Source organism: Poecilia mexicana, unplaced genomic scaffold (genome assembly GCF_051168715.1).
Source record: "Poecilia mexicana isolate PSO_F unplaced genomic scaffold, ASM5116871v1 scaffold_12, whole genome shotgun sequence".
Taxonomy (NCBI): domain Eukaryota; kingdom Metazoa; phylum Chordata; class Actinopteri; order Cyprinodontiformes; family Poeciliidae; genus Poecilia; species Poecilia mexicana.
In genome coordinates, this window is record NW_028263381.1 from 366,275 (window position 1) to 379,333 (window position 13,059).

Consider the following 13,059-nt stretch of genomic DNA (forward strand, 5'->3'; position numbering starts at 1 on the left):
ATTACAAGAGTTGATACTGGTTTATGGCTAAGTATATTCAGGTAATAGAATCCATTGATCAATCTATTGTATTCCGCTTATCTGAGATCAGGCCAATCAGAATATTGCTATTGCCCATTTTCTGGAACCCCAGACATCCCTCTTCCCAGTAAAATCCTCCATCTCATTCTGGGGGATCCTAAAGTGTTTTATCTGATAGGAACAGACAGACGAAACAGATTAAATGGAGGATGCTCCTAAACTATTTAATGTAAGGACACTCAGTGGAGACCTGGAAATTCAACCACACAGAGGAGTACTCAAAGGAAAAAACAAGTTTAATATTAGTTTCAAATGCTGGTAGCTGCTCAGGACGAGATCAAACACAGCTCTGTGAGGAGAGGGGAGAAAGCTGGTGATGCATAGACAGAGGGGTATGCTTGACCTGTAGAGCAGTGGACAGGGTGGAGCAGAAGAACCGAGGCTTTAACAGGGAGGTGCAGGTAACCAGATAGAACAGGCATCTGTGGGACCAATGAATCAAAGAAAATCTCCACAAAGAGGTCCGAAAACCAACATCCAGGGACTTTGATGATAATCAGGCTGAGGTCATCATGTCAAAAGTTAACACTATGAATGTGTTAATTTAAGACAAAAGTGTTAAATACAGATCTACATAGAAATCTGAATTTTAAAATACTACTGGTAGGGTGTGCTGTGGTGGTGCAGGGGTTAAGCACAAACCACATATGGAGGCCTTAGTCCTCGATGTGGCTGTTGCAGGTTTGCTTCCCAGTCTGGCGACCTTTGCCACATGTTTTCCCCATTCTCTCACTACTGGCAGTCAAGAATTCCCAAATTCACTTTAAAAAACATGAGATACCACTTGAATCTACAAAACTCCTAACACAAGTTTACAAAATACATAACAAAAATGCTGCTAACAAGATTAAACCAAGGCTGCTCAAGTCCAGTCCTCGAGAGTTACCGTCCTGCAACTTTTAGATGCATCCTTACTCCAACAGACCAGCATCAGGTCTGAACAGACCTGCTAATGAGCCACTCATTTGATTCAGGTGTGTTGGTCCAGGGACACATCCGAAAGATGCAGGATGGCAGCTCTCGAGGACTGGACTTTAGCAACACTGTACTAAACCTATACTGTGATATCCAAACAAATAAACTCAAGTTAAGCGAATTATGTATATGAATCGATATTCTTGCGCAAATGGAAAATTAATGCATCCATAAAAAACAATCAAAGACACGATAATCTTAACATGGAACTTACTTTGTTACAATAAGCTCCAAACACACTCTATACTGCTGTCCTAGCTCCTCGGACAAACACATGACATCACAGATACATTACAATTGTGGGAGCAACTATGTCTGGTAAAAAAAAAAACTGTCTGGTGTTGATTTCAAAATCATCACCAGACAGAGTTGCTTAAATTTAACTCTCTGGAATAACACCAACTCTTTAGGGAAACTAACACTCCTGTTGTTGAATTAGACTAAACAAGTGTTGAATTAACACTGTATTTTTAACATACAACACCAACACAGGAAATCTAATACTTTTGATTTTACTGTACATGTGCGTGCGCTTGAGCGTGTGTGTACAGCCTTGAATTTGATACAGTGTAAAAACAATATTCCTAACACATACTACGCTGTGGAGACCGACTGCTCCTTGTGGGGCCCGTAAGAAGAAATGCTGATATTGGGTTAGGAGTTAAGTTCAGGACTAAAGTGTGAGTTGACAGAAGTCAACCAATGTCCTTGTGTATATAGAAAGACATACAGTGTGACAATGCTGAGTCACACCAAAATCAAAAGATATTAATACATTTTACATTGTACTGTATTGATCTGGCAGTCTGTCTGTCCAGGGTGTACACCTCCCTCCCTCCCCTTTCGACCAATGACTGCTGAAGTCCTCCTGTAGAGACAAGTGGTATAGACAATGGATGGTTGGGTGGATGGATTTTACTGTTTCTATGGCAGCCAGCAGGACTTTGGTCTTTGACAGCGTTCCAGTGTGGTTGACAATTTGTGTTATTTGTTTTAAAATCTTGTGTGAGGCAGCTTTCAGAGTGACATGCGACTTATTCCAAAATTCACGATAAAGGGGTGTTGTGTTCACTTCAATCATGCTATGTTAGGGCCACCTCTTTGGAGAAGCTTTGACCCCTGTCCTTGCACCCCATGTCTCCACATTGCTCAAGCATCATACAAAAGCATAAAGAAGTACAGGATTAAAAGAAATAAGACGGCTGGAGAAAGGATGAAGTCGTAAACAGACTGTGTGTGTTCCTTCACTGTTCTCTTGTTTGTTCTCCCTCTTGAGGGAGCTGGATGATCTAATGGAAGAGGCTGGCTAGGATGGTGGGGGTGTCGAGTGGCAGCTTGTTGGGGTTTTAATTAGTCGGAGTAATCAAAAGATGATTGTGAATGAGGCAAAGGAAATAAAAGCAAGCTTCATTGAGTAGGGCTGCACTGTTTGCTCAGCCAAAGCTCAAGAAGTCAGAGAAAGGCCAGGATATTCTCTGGGGACCCACTTCAGCATGTTTGCAGGCAGACATTAATCACTCTGACTAATTTATTCAGTTTCAGGGGTTCAGAGTGAGGTGAGTAAATTGTGTGATAGTTATCAAAAATTTACTTTTTTTCCATCAGATGTTCAGAAAAATACCCTAAAATATTTATGTATGGGTATTCTAAAAATTTAATTACAGTTGCATTGATCACTGATCACATTTATCTTGCCAACATCTTTTTAGTTGTATTATTCATTCAGTGTTATATTAAGTTGCAGAAAGCTGTAACAGTAAGTATATATATATATATATATATATATATATATATATATATATATATAAATCCCCTTCTCACCCTCCGCAGGTGGTCTCTTTCATCCTCTGAGCTCAGGTCCTCTACCAGAGGCCTGGGAGCTTGAGGGTTCCTCCAGTAGCTTTGAACTGCACATTTCTGGACTGAGATGTCTGATGTTGTTCCTGGGATATGTTTTAGCCACTGCTCCAGTTTGGGGGTGACTGCCCCGAGGGCCCCGATGACCACAGGCCACTGGAAAAGGCCTGGAAGGTGAAGACCACAGTGGTCTGTGGTCTTCACCTTCCAGGCCTTCTCCAGTTCCTCTCTGAGGCCCTGGTATTTCTCCAGTTTCTCATGCTCCTTTTTCCTGATGTTGTGGTCACTTGGTATTGCTACATCCACCACAACGGCTTTCCTCTGTTCTTTATCCACCACCACAATGTCCGGTTGGTTCGCCATTACCAGTTTGTCTGTCTGGATCTGGAAGTCCCACAGGATCTTAGCTCGGTCATTTTCCACCACCTTTGGGGTTGTTCCCCACTTTGATCTCGGGGCTTCCAGTCCATATTCTGCACAGATGTTTCTGTACACTATGCCCGCCACTTGGTTATGTCGTTCCATGTACGCTTTCCCTGCCAGCATCTTGCACCCTGCTGTTATGTGCTGGACTGTCTCAGGGGCCTCCTTGCACAACCTACACCTTGGGTCTTGTCTGGTGTGGTAGATCTGAGCCTCTATTGCTCTGGTGTTTAGGGCCTGTTCCTGTGCAGCCAGGATGAGGGCCTCTGTGCTGTCCTTGAGTCCAGCTTTTTCCAGCCATTGGTAGGATTTTCCTGATATCAGCCACTTCAGTTGTCAGTTGTACATCCTCCCATTAATCTGCCATTCAGATGGTAATTCATCTCAATGACAACTACTGTGAGATTAGTTTTTATTTTTAACATTTCCTTTTAATTTATTTTTAAACTGTGGTTGTTAATTTAGTGTTGTGATGAGATTTAATTTTTAAAATGATGCAGAGGTATTTTTGGGGGGAGTAAATCAACACATAATGATTATCACTGTTCATTAAATTACTACTATTCTTACATAATTTTAATACATGGTTATTTATTGTTTGCTAAGAAAATATTCAGCCAATTTTTTAACACTTACAATAAATAACAATTACATATATTAATTAGAAAATATTTGAGCAAAGAAAGTTGATCAAATCAAAGAACAACCTCAAGTCAGCACAAGTGGCCACCAGATAAAGGATCAAGTTTGGATTTTTATTCCCTGCACGGAATAAGCAAACACATGCAGGAGGCAAATATGGAGATCTTATGAAATGCAACTTCAGTAAGTTTTAAATTTGTTTAAACACAATTATATAGTCTAGAATTTGAGGACTCAATGGTTGGAAAAAACGTGGAGGGCGGCGACGCCGGAGGCGGAGCAGGAGCCGTGGTGCGCGGCGACGCCGGCGCAGGGAACAAAATCCTGCAGGCAGGTCCGGCGGTCTCCGCCGACGCAGGAAGCACAGACGAGGAGTCTCTGGAGGGCCGGCAGGAAGGCCGGCTGTAGTCTCTGGGGGAGCGTCCGCAAACTCGGGGGGTGGAGCCACAGGTAACTCGGGAGGAGTGTCAGCAAACTCGGGGGGCGGAGCCACAGGAAACTCGGGAGGAGTGTCAGCAAACTCGGAGGGCGGAGCCACAGGAAACTCGGGAGGAGTGTCAGCAAACTCGGGGGGCGGAGCCACAGGAAACTCGGGAGGACTGTCAGCAAACTCGGGGGGCGGAGCCACAGGAAACTCGGGAGCGGGTGGCTGCTCACATGCAGCTGACGGAGGAAACTCGGGAACGGGCGGCTGCTCACATGCAGCTGACGGAGGAAACTCTGGAGCGGACGGCCGCTCACATGCAGCTGACGGAGGAAACTCTGGAACGGACGGCTGCTCACATGCAGCGGATGCAGGAAGCTCTGGAACGGACGGCTGCTCACATGCAGCGGACGCAGGAAGCTCTGGAGCGGACGCAGGAAGCTCTGGGGGCTGAAACAAATGCTGCCTCGGCGCTGGAACCGGAGGCAGCTGGGACTGGTGCTGCCTCGGTGCGGGGACCGGAGGCAGCTGCAACTGGTGCTCTGCCTCAGAGGCCTCCTTGCACAACCTACACCTTGGGTCACCTTGGATCTTGTCTGGTGTGGTAGATCTGAGCCTCTATTGCTCTGGTGTTTAGGGCCTGTTCCTGTGCAGCCAGGATGAGGGCCTCTGTGCTGTCCTTGAGTCCAGCTTTTTCCAGCCATTGGTAGGATTTCCTGATATCAGCCACTTCAGTTATTTGTCGGTGGTACATCCCATGTAGGGGCTTGTCCTCCCATGATGGTGCCTCCAGCACCTCGTCTTCTGTTCCCCATTGTCTGAGACATTCGCTGAGCACATTGTCCGTTGAGGCTTTGTCCATGATGTATTTATGGATCTTGGATGTTTCATCCTGGACAGTGGCTCTCACACTTACTAGTCCTCTGCCTCCTTCCTTACGGCTTGTGTACAGTCTCAGGGTGCTGGATTTGGGGTGGAACCCTCCATGCATGGTTAGTAGCTTCCGAGTCTTAACATCCGTGGCCTTTATCTCTTCCATTGGCCAGCTAATTATTCCGGCAGGGTATCTGATTACTGGTAAGGCATAGCTGTTTATTGCACGGATCTTGTTCTTGCCATTTAGCTGGCTTCTCAGGACTTGCCTTATTCGTTGGAGGTATTTGGCTGTGGCTCCTTTCCTTGTGACCTCATCGAGGTTGCCATTTGCTTGTGGTATTCCCAGGTACTTGTAACTGTGCTCTTTGTCTGCTATTGTTCCTTCTGGGAGTGAGACCCCTTCTGTGCGGACGACCTTCCCTCTCTTTGTAACCATCCGGCCACACTTCTGTAGTCCGAATGACATCCCTGACTGTATAGCTCAATAGGTAAGTCACCAGTCTTCCACCCGGGAGACCCGGGTTCGAATCTAGGCTGGGGCAAAAAGTTACAACAGTGAAATTGAGCTATCCAGTGTGGGTCCTTAGGCTACCTATATAGCTCCATGAGAGACAGTGATATGCATAACATGCCGGCTCAGACGTCGCCTGGCCAAACAAGGTCTGCGTCAGGTGCTGGGGAACCAGAGCACCTTGATGACAAATGGGCTACTGGAACAAGACGGAAATGGGCGAGAGGTGAAAACCTGGATCTGTTGGAATGCTACTACTCAAGTAACCCTAGTCAGAGGGGCTACATGCAAAGAATGAGGGGAAAAATGGTTAGTTCGACATTCCCAGTCTACAATGACTGCTAAACCAACATCCGCAAACGGCAACTGCTATCACAACTTGAGATTGACGAGGTACAACACAAATGCTACGGCAAGGGGGAGGAGCCTGGATGTCAGGACAGGGGGGAGTTAACTACAACTACCCGCCCAGAGACTGGGTATGTAGCCCCAGTAATGAACGAACCATCAAAGCTGAACAAGGCAGCAGCTGACCTGAGAGAGAGAATCATGGCCCGAATGAACACCAGACAACCCCGATGCCAACTACAGCGGCTGAGTGTAGTTGGCACCATGGCAACAACACCACCATCAAGATAACAAGGAGGGAAGTGAGCCAACTGTCAGAGGGTTGGCTCACAAGGGTGCAATGAAAAGATCGGTACCTAAGAAGTATATCATACCTGAAAGAGATACACAAGAGAGAGGAGGACTGAACAATGACTGAACTGAATGAATTGTTCAGTCTCCAGCTATCGGCCAATAGATATGATGATGCACACCTGGATCATTGAATGAATCATTGACTCTAATGATTCAATTATTAGATTCAATTAGATTCAAGGCTCTCTAAGAGCCTTCATTGCAAACTCGATGGGGCTGTGGAAAACCACCCTTGAAGCCAATATTTCTTTTTTTTTTTTGTCATAGTACCCCAAAAATTTAAAAATTTAAATTACTTTCACCCCTGAATGATCACTAACAGATCATACATCTGAAAATGTAGGATGTAAATCGGAGAGATGTAAAACTGAAGATACCTGCTGTTTAGTGTTAAGGACAAGTATTGTTTTTGTTGTAGCACCTCTGTCATTAAACTGGATTTGATATTTATATATCATATATATGAACACATTATTTACTTTGTTGAACAACATTACATCAAGTTCCATTATAAGGATTTTTTTTTTATTCTTTGCCATTTTAACAAAAATAGCAAAAGATTAAGGCCCCTAAAAAGGCATACTTTATTAGCCTAAAATATACACTGAGATGTAATTTAAAACACACTGAAATTAATAATTTAAAGCAAGCATTAAGTGAATTTTAAAAAATTCTATTTTGAGCATATATTTTAAAATATCTTTGACAGGTATTTTAAAGACATTTAAAATATTTTTTAAATATACCCTTGAGCAAGTGTATATTTACACTTGGGCAAATATATATTTTGTTCACTTAAAGTATACTTTTATTTAATATATTTCTTAAAAGTGTATTCTGGTACAATTATATTTAAGTGTGTTTAAAGTTATAATGTCAAAATTGGTACAAGCATACTTTTAGTATACTTTGTATATATTTATATATTTATATATACAAAGTATATATACTTAGTACATAGTATTTTAAATATACTTAGTATACTTAGTATACTTAAAATGTACTTACACAAATGTAAGTATATTTGAAATATACTAAAGTATTTTTTTTCGCTAGGGGGGTGACCTTCTCTCCTATGGTTTGTTTAAAAACTACAGTCTCAGATCAACACAGCCTTCCAGCACTGTCAGCAACACTCAGCAAAGGAGAACCTTGAGGTTGTAGTTCTGAACTCAAATAAAACAAGATATTTTCAAACATAATGATAAAGACACAGATCAGTTGATTATTTTGTTGTACATGTTTGCTAATATAATTACTTTTCGGACTTTCCAAAACAAACTGTTCTGAGTCACTTATCTGCAATAATATTCAATGTATGATCTTTATTATTTTCTCCTCATCTTTGTCACTGTGCAGATGTCAATTTTAAATAGGCAAAAATGTGCATGTTGAAATAAGTTGGTTACAGGAAGAAACCTGCTGAAGAGAGTAGTGAAGTATGACTTGAAGAGGAGCAGTGCAGCTGTTCAAATAGAGCCCTTGTGTTCTTCCCTCCCAGTCAGCTCCTTCGTCCTTCCATTCTCATCCCCAGATTCAGCAGCCTCTGATACTTTCTGCCCACCCTCAGCACTTCCATAATTTAGTCTGGCACAAAACAGTAAACAGTTTTTGTATATTTTTTGTACCATGTTCCTTTAACTTTTCTTCTAAGAAATAGATTTCCTTTCCACTTATTCTAGGACAAGGCCTTCAACAATTTGTGGTTCAGTTAACATGGAAAATCCAGACTGTGCCTCAAACAGCAAAGAACCTAACTGGGTTGTATCTGATAGTGGTTTTTCCAGTTACCTTCTTCTCCACTCTGCAAGAATAATTAGTTGGACAAAGGAGGAGATAAACAGATGTTAAGGCTCAGAAGCTACTAACCATGCATGGAGGGTTCCACCCAAATCCAGCACCCTGAGACTGTACATGAGCTGTGAGGAAGGATGCAGAGGACTAGTGAGTGTGAGAACCACTGTCCAGGATGAAACATCCAAGATCCATAAATACATCAAGGGCAAGGCCTCAACAGATGATGTACTCAGCGAATGTTTCAGACAATGGGGAACAGAGGACGAGATGATGGAGGCACCATCATGGGAGGACAAGCCCCTACATGGGATGTACAACCAACAAATAACTGCTGGAAAAAGCTGGACTCAAGGACAGCACAGAGGCCTTCATCCTGGCTGCAAAGGAACAGGCCCTAAACACCAGAGCAATAGAGGCTCAGATCTACCACACCAGACAAGACCCAAGGTGTAGGTTGTGCAAGGAGGCCTCTGAGACAGTCCAGCACATAACAGCAGGGTGCAAGATGCTGGCAGGGAAAGCGTACATGGAACGACATAACCAAGTGGCGGGCATAGTGTACAGAAACATCTGTGCAGAATATGGACTGGAAGCCCCGAGATCAAAGTGGGGAACACCCCCAAAGGTGGTGGAGAATGACCGAGCTCAGATCCTGTGGGACTTCCAGATCCAGACAGACAAGATGGTAATGGCAAACCAACCGGACATTGTGGTGGTGGATAAACAACAGAAGAAAGCCGTTGTGGTGGATGTAGCAATAGCAAGTGACTACAACATCAGGAAAAAGGAGCACGAAAAACTGGAGAAATACCAGGGCCTCAGAGAGAAACTCGAGAAGGCCTGGAAGGTGAAGACCACAGTGGTGCCTGTGGTCATCGGGGCCCTCGGGGCAGTCACCCCCAAACTGGAGCAGTGGCTCAAACAGATCCCAGGAACAACATCAGACATCTCAGTCCAGAAATGTGCAGTTCTAGGCACAGCCAAGATACTGGAGGAACCCTCAAGCTCCCAGGCCTCTGGTAAAGAACCTGAGCTCAGAGGATGAGAAAGACCACCCTCCGCAGGTGGTCACCTGCGGAGGGTGAGAAGGGATTTATATATATATATATATATATATATATATATATATATATATATATATATATATATATATATATATATATATATATATATATATATATATATATCCTCCTGAGACCCAGAGAAAAAAAAGTTTTTGAATTTCAATTTTTTTTACACTACATGACTCTTTGGTGTGAAAAAACATCACTACAATTGAAAAAATTTCAAAACATGTTTTTATTTATTTTTTAGAGTATGTCCTTTGGAGAGGACATCGGGACTCTCTTGTGGCAAATATGAACACATTTCGAGGCATACATTTACCTCTGAACTCTGACAATCTTTAGTGCTGTAAATTTCAAATGGCTACACCATTCAAGCCAGTGGTTCAGATTTCCAGGGACCTCATTCAGCTTATCAAAAGCAAGCTGATTAGTGTAGTTTAATCAGGTGTGTTAGTTCTGTTTTGGTTTGTGGTAGTCCATAAAGCAGTTCTTCTTCTTTGAGATGCAGAGGTACATGTTGCATTTGATGCACTTTATGTAGGTTTTTCCAGTGCACCCTTCTGCTCTGCACCTGGAACTATTAGGATTGTCCATCATCTGTGGCAAATGGACAGCTCCATACTTTCTCACTTCCTTATCTGGCTGGGGCCTCCTTCTCTTCTGTGATGGAACGTACTCCTCATCATTCGACGCATCAGATTCAATTGGATTAGGTTGGCCTGACTGCCCCTGGGCAATCAGTTCCTCACCTAAGAGCAGTTTGAAGTCATGGTATTGGAGAGTTTTCTTCATAGGTCGTGCCAAAGCTTGGCTGTCTTCCTTATACTGTAACCAGGAGTTGGTGATAGCCAGATCGAAGAAGTGTAGGATTGTGCGTACAGTCCACTTCCTTGTGCGGTTAGCCATTCTATAAAAACTAAGCATTCTATCACACATATCAACCCCACCCATGTTGGTGTTGTACTCTGCCACCACTGCAGGTCTGGACACTTGAACATGCCTTTTGTCTTTCAGTGACCATCTGGTCCGGGTATCCTGGGGCTCTATTCCATGCACTGTTGATGCCATGAGTACAGGTTTATTGTCAACCCATTTTGTCACAGCCAGCTCAGGATGTTTCCTTGTCACCATTACAGAGGAGCCTCTTCCTTGTTTCAACAACTCTTTATCAGATGTAATGTTACAATCCTTTGGGAGTCTATTTTTCATCAATGTTCCACTTGCAGGCAGACCCATTTCTAGCAATTTATCCAGTAGTTTTATTGAGGTGAAATACCTAGACAGACAGACACAAACACAAAAAATAAAAAATAAGTGTCATTTGTTTACAGAGAATCATCATCAACAGCACCACAATTGACGTTTATACCTGTCAAAGTACAGGTGAGTTCCCCTGGGAATGGACTCAGTCAACCGAAGAACTGCATTTGCTCCTATTCCAAGTCCTGTGTCTCTGCCGACAAAGGTGTTTTTTCCTTGGTAGACTTCAAAATCCAATACAATTCCAGTTGGAGTAGCGAGAACAAACACCTTCAATCCGGTTGGATTTGGCTTGCCAGGAACGAATTGACGGACTGGACATCGACCAGTAAAGGGAATCATTTGTTCATCAATGGAAACATTTCCTGGCCTGGGTAGGTTTAGGCAACCTTGTTGCACCTTCTTCAAAAGTGGACTGACTCTCCAAAGCATATTGAGCTTCCTCTCTTCTTCAGTTACATCAAGATCATTAGTGATTTTCAAAGAACATCTGATCTTGAAAAAGCGATCCCTTGTCATCGACTCAGCAACTATTGGCACTCTTGTTTTTTTGGCCCAATACATTTTGATTTTTGGGTAACCAAGGCATGCCATGTACACTGAGACTCCAAACCAGGTCTTAATCTCCTCAGGTGTTGTATTCAGACTTGAGCCTGACACCTGAATCTGTCTCTGGTTTGTGCAAAAGGACATGTCCTCAAAAACTTTGTTGTCAATGTACTGCTCAAAGTATTTTGATGGTGGCCAGTCTACACGGTTTGGGGCAGTACAGACAACCTCTCCGGAGTCTTCCAGCACAGGCAGGAATCTTAAGAGACAGACAAATACATTAAATAATTATGTCCTCTAAAAGTGATAGTTCATCCAAAAAAATACTCTTATCTGTCTAAGCTTATCTACTCTTGTCTCAGAAGCCTACGTGTTAGTTTTGGTCCAAAGTGGGCGACGGGCCCGTGCATCCTCAACTTCACTCTCCTCTTCCTCACTTGATGCCTCATCCTCTGAACTCCCGACCTCAAAATCACCGTCAATCTGTCCCTCTTGGTCCTCCTCATCTGACAAATCTATGTCTGAGTCTCCATCAATAATCCTGTTTAGGATTTTCTCTGCCTCAGTCAGTGAGCTGATTTCTATTAAAACAGGTTAAAAAAATAAAAAGCAAATCCTGATGTCCTCTATGGAGGACACACATAAACAGGTTATGTTTTATCCCAACAAATAATTAAACTGCTCTGAAAATCCACCTAACTATTCCTTAGATGTTCATTTACTAGAAGCAATCTGAATATTAAACTCACAAAGCTCATAATTAGAAAATAATATACTTACCTTTCTTCTTTCGATAAAATGTGCTCACAGGGATGGCAGCCATTGTGAAGAATCAGAAAGAAAATTCCAGAAAAGCCCCACCCCCACACATGTCATATCATTGGAAAGCCCAGGATGTCCTCTCTAAGGACCAACAGGATTTAACACAGTGGCATGTATAGTTTCAGAGTTATGAACAAAAAACCTATGTACTCCACAGAGGACAAAAATGCATTGCTGGGTCTCAGGAGGATATATATATACAGTGATTCTTGAGAATAGGGACAAAACAGGTCCTATGGATAAAGCATGAAATTTGAATAAAATATACACAATATATTTTTTTTTCAAATATCTAACTAAACTAACCTGGGTCATGTGAGCACAACAATGTATAATTTTCTCTTTTTTTGCTGAATATTTTTTTATTTTAAACATTGTAGTCGGTGGATGGTGCCTGTAAAAGCCCTTGTCCAGGAGCAGAACTCAACACATTCTTATAGTTTAAAACAATTAAAGAAATACTAAAATTATATATTATGACATTTAAGTATAAGTAGTCATATAAATAATTATAAAAGTATCGATAAATTGAAATAAAAATAATTTTTAGATATTTTCCAACTCCGTTGAAATTTGTCCTTTGTTTTTGTCAACACCGTCAGAAATTAAAAGAATGTAAAAAAATCAGGCATTATTGGGGGGCACCAGAACTTCTGAGGACCCCATGACGTTGTCTTTTCTCTTCCTTTGCTACGAGGGCTAGTTAGCTCCGGTTAGCTTAAGTTATTCTTTAGTTTTTTCTTCTGTTTTATTCCTAAGTTGTTTGTCACAACCATGATGTGTCAACTCCATAACTGACAATTTACAAAACTTTGATAAAATTTTGCGAAGTAAAAGCTTAATTTTGGTATAATGTAAAGATTTCATGGACCTGATGAGCTACAATATGGCCTCCTTCAGAATAACATCATATAAATTGAGGTAGTTTGGCATTTCGTCAACTCCGTCAGATGTCAACTCCGTCAAAGTTTTTCTGACTCTTTCAGTGAAATTGTTGTCAAATCTCACTTAATTGTGCAACTAATTCATTTTAATGTATTTTACATGAATTGCATTACTTCACATGTACCAAG

The 13,059-nt window shown here is 42.1% G+C and overlaps 1 long non-coding RNA gene across 1 annotated transcript; it reads left to right on the forward strand.

The window, feature by feature from the left end:
- Positions 1–10,624: 10,624 nt before the first annotated feature.
- LOC148155923 (uncharacterized) lies at positions 10,625–12,089 on the forward strand. Its single transcript, XR_015764798.1, has 3 exons — positions 10,625–10,738; positions 10,839–10,989; positions 11,975–12,089. It is a non-coding gene; the product is annotated as an uncharacterized LOC148155923 (long non-coding RNA).
- Positions 12,090–13,059: the final 970 nt, after the last annotated feature.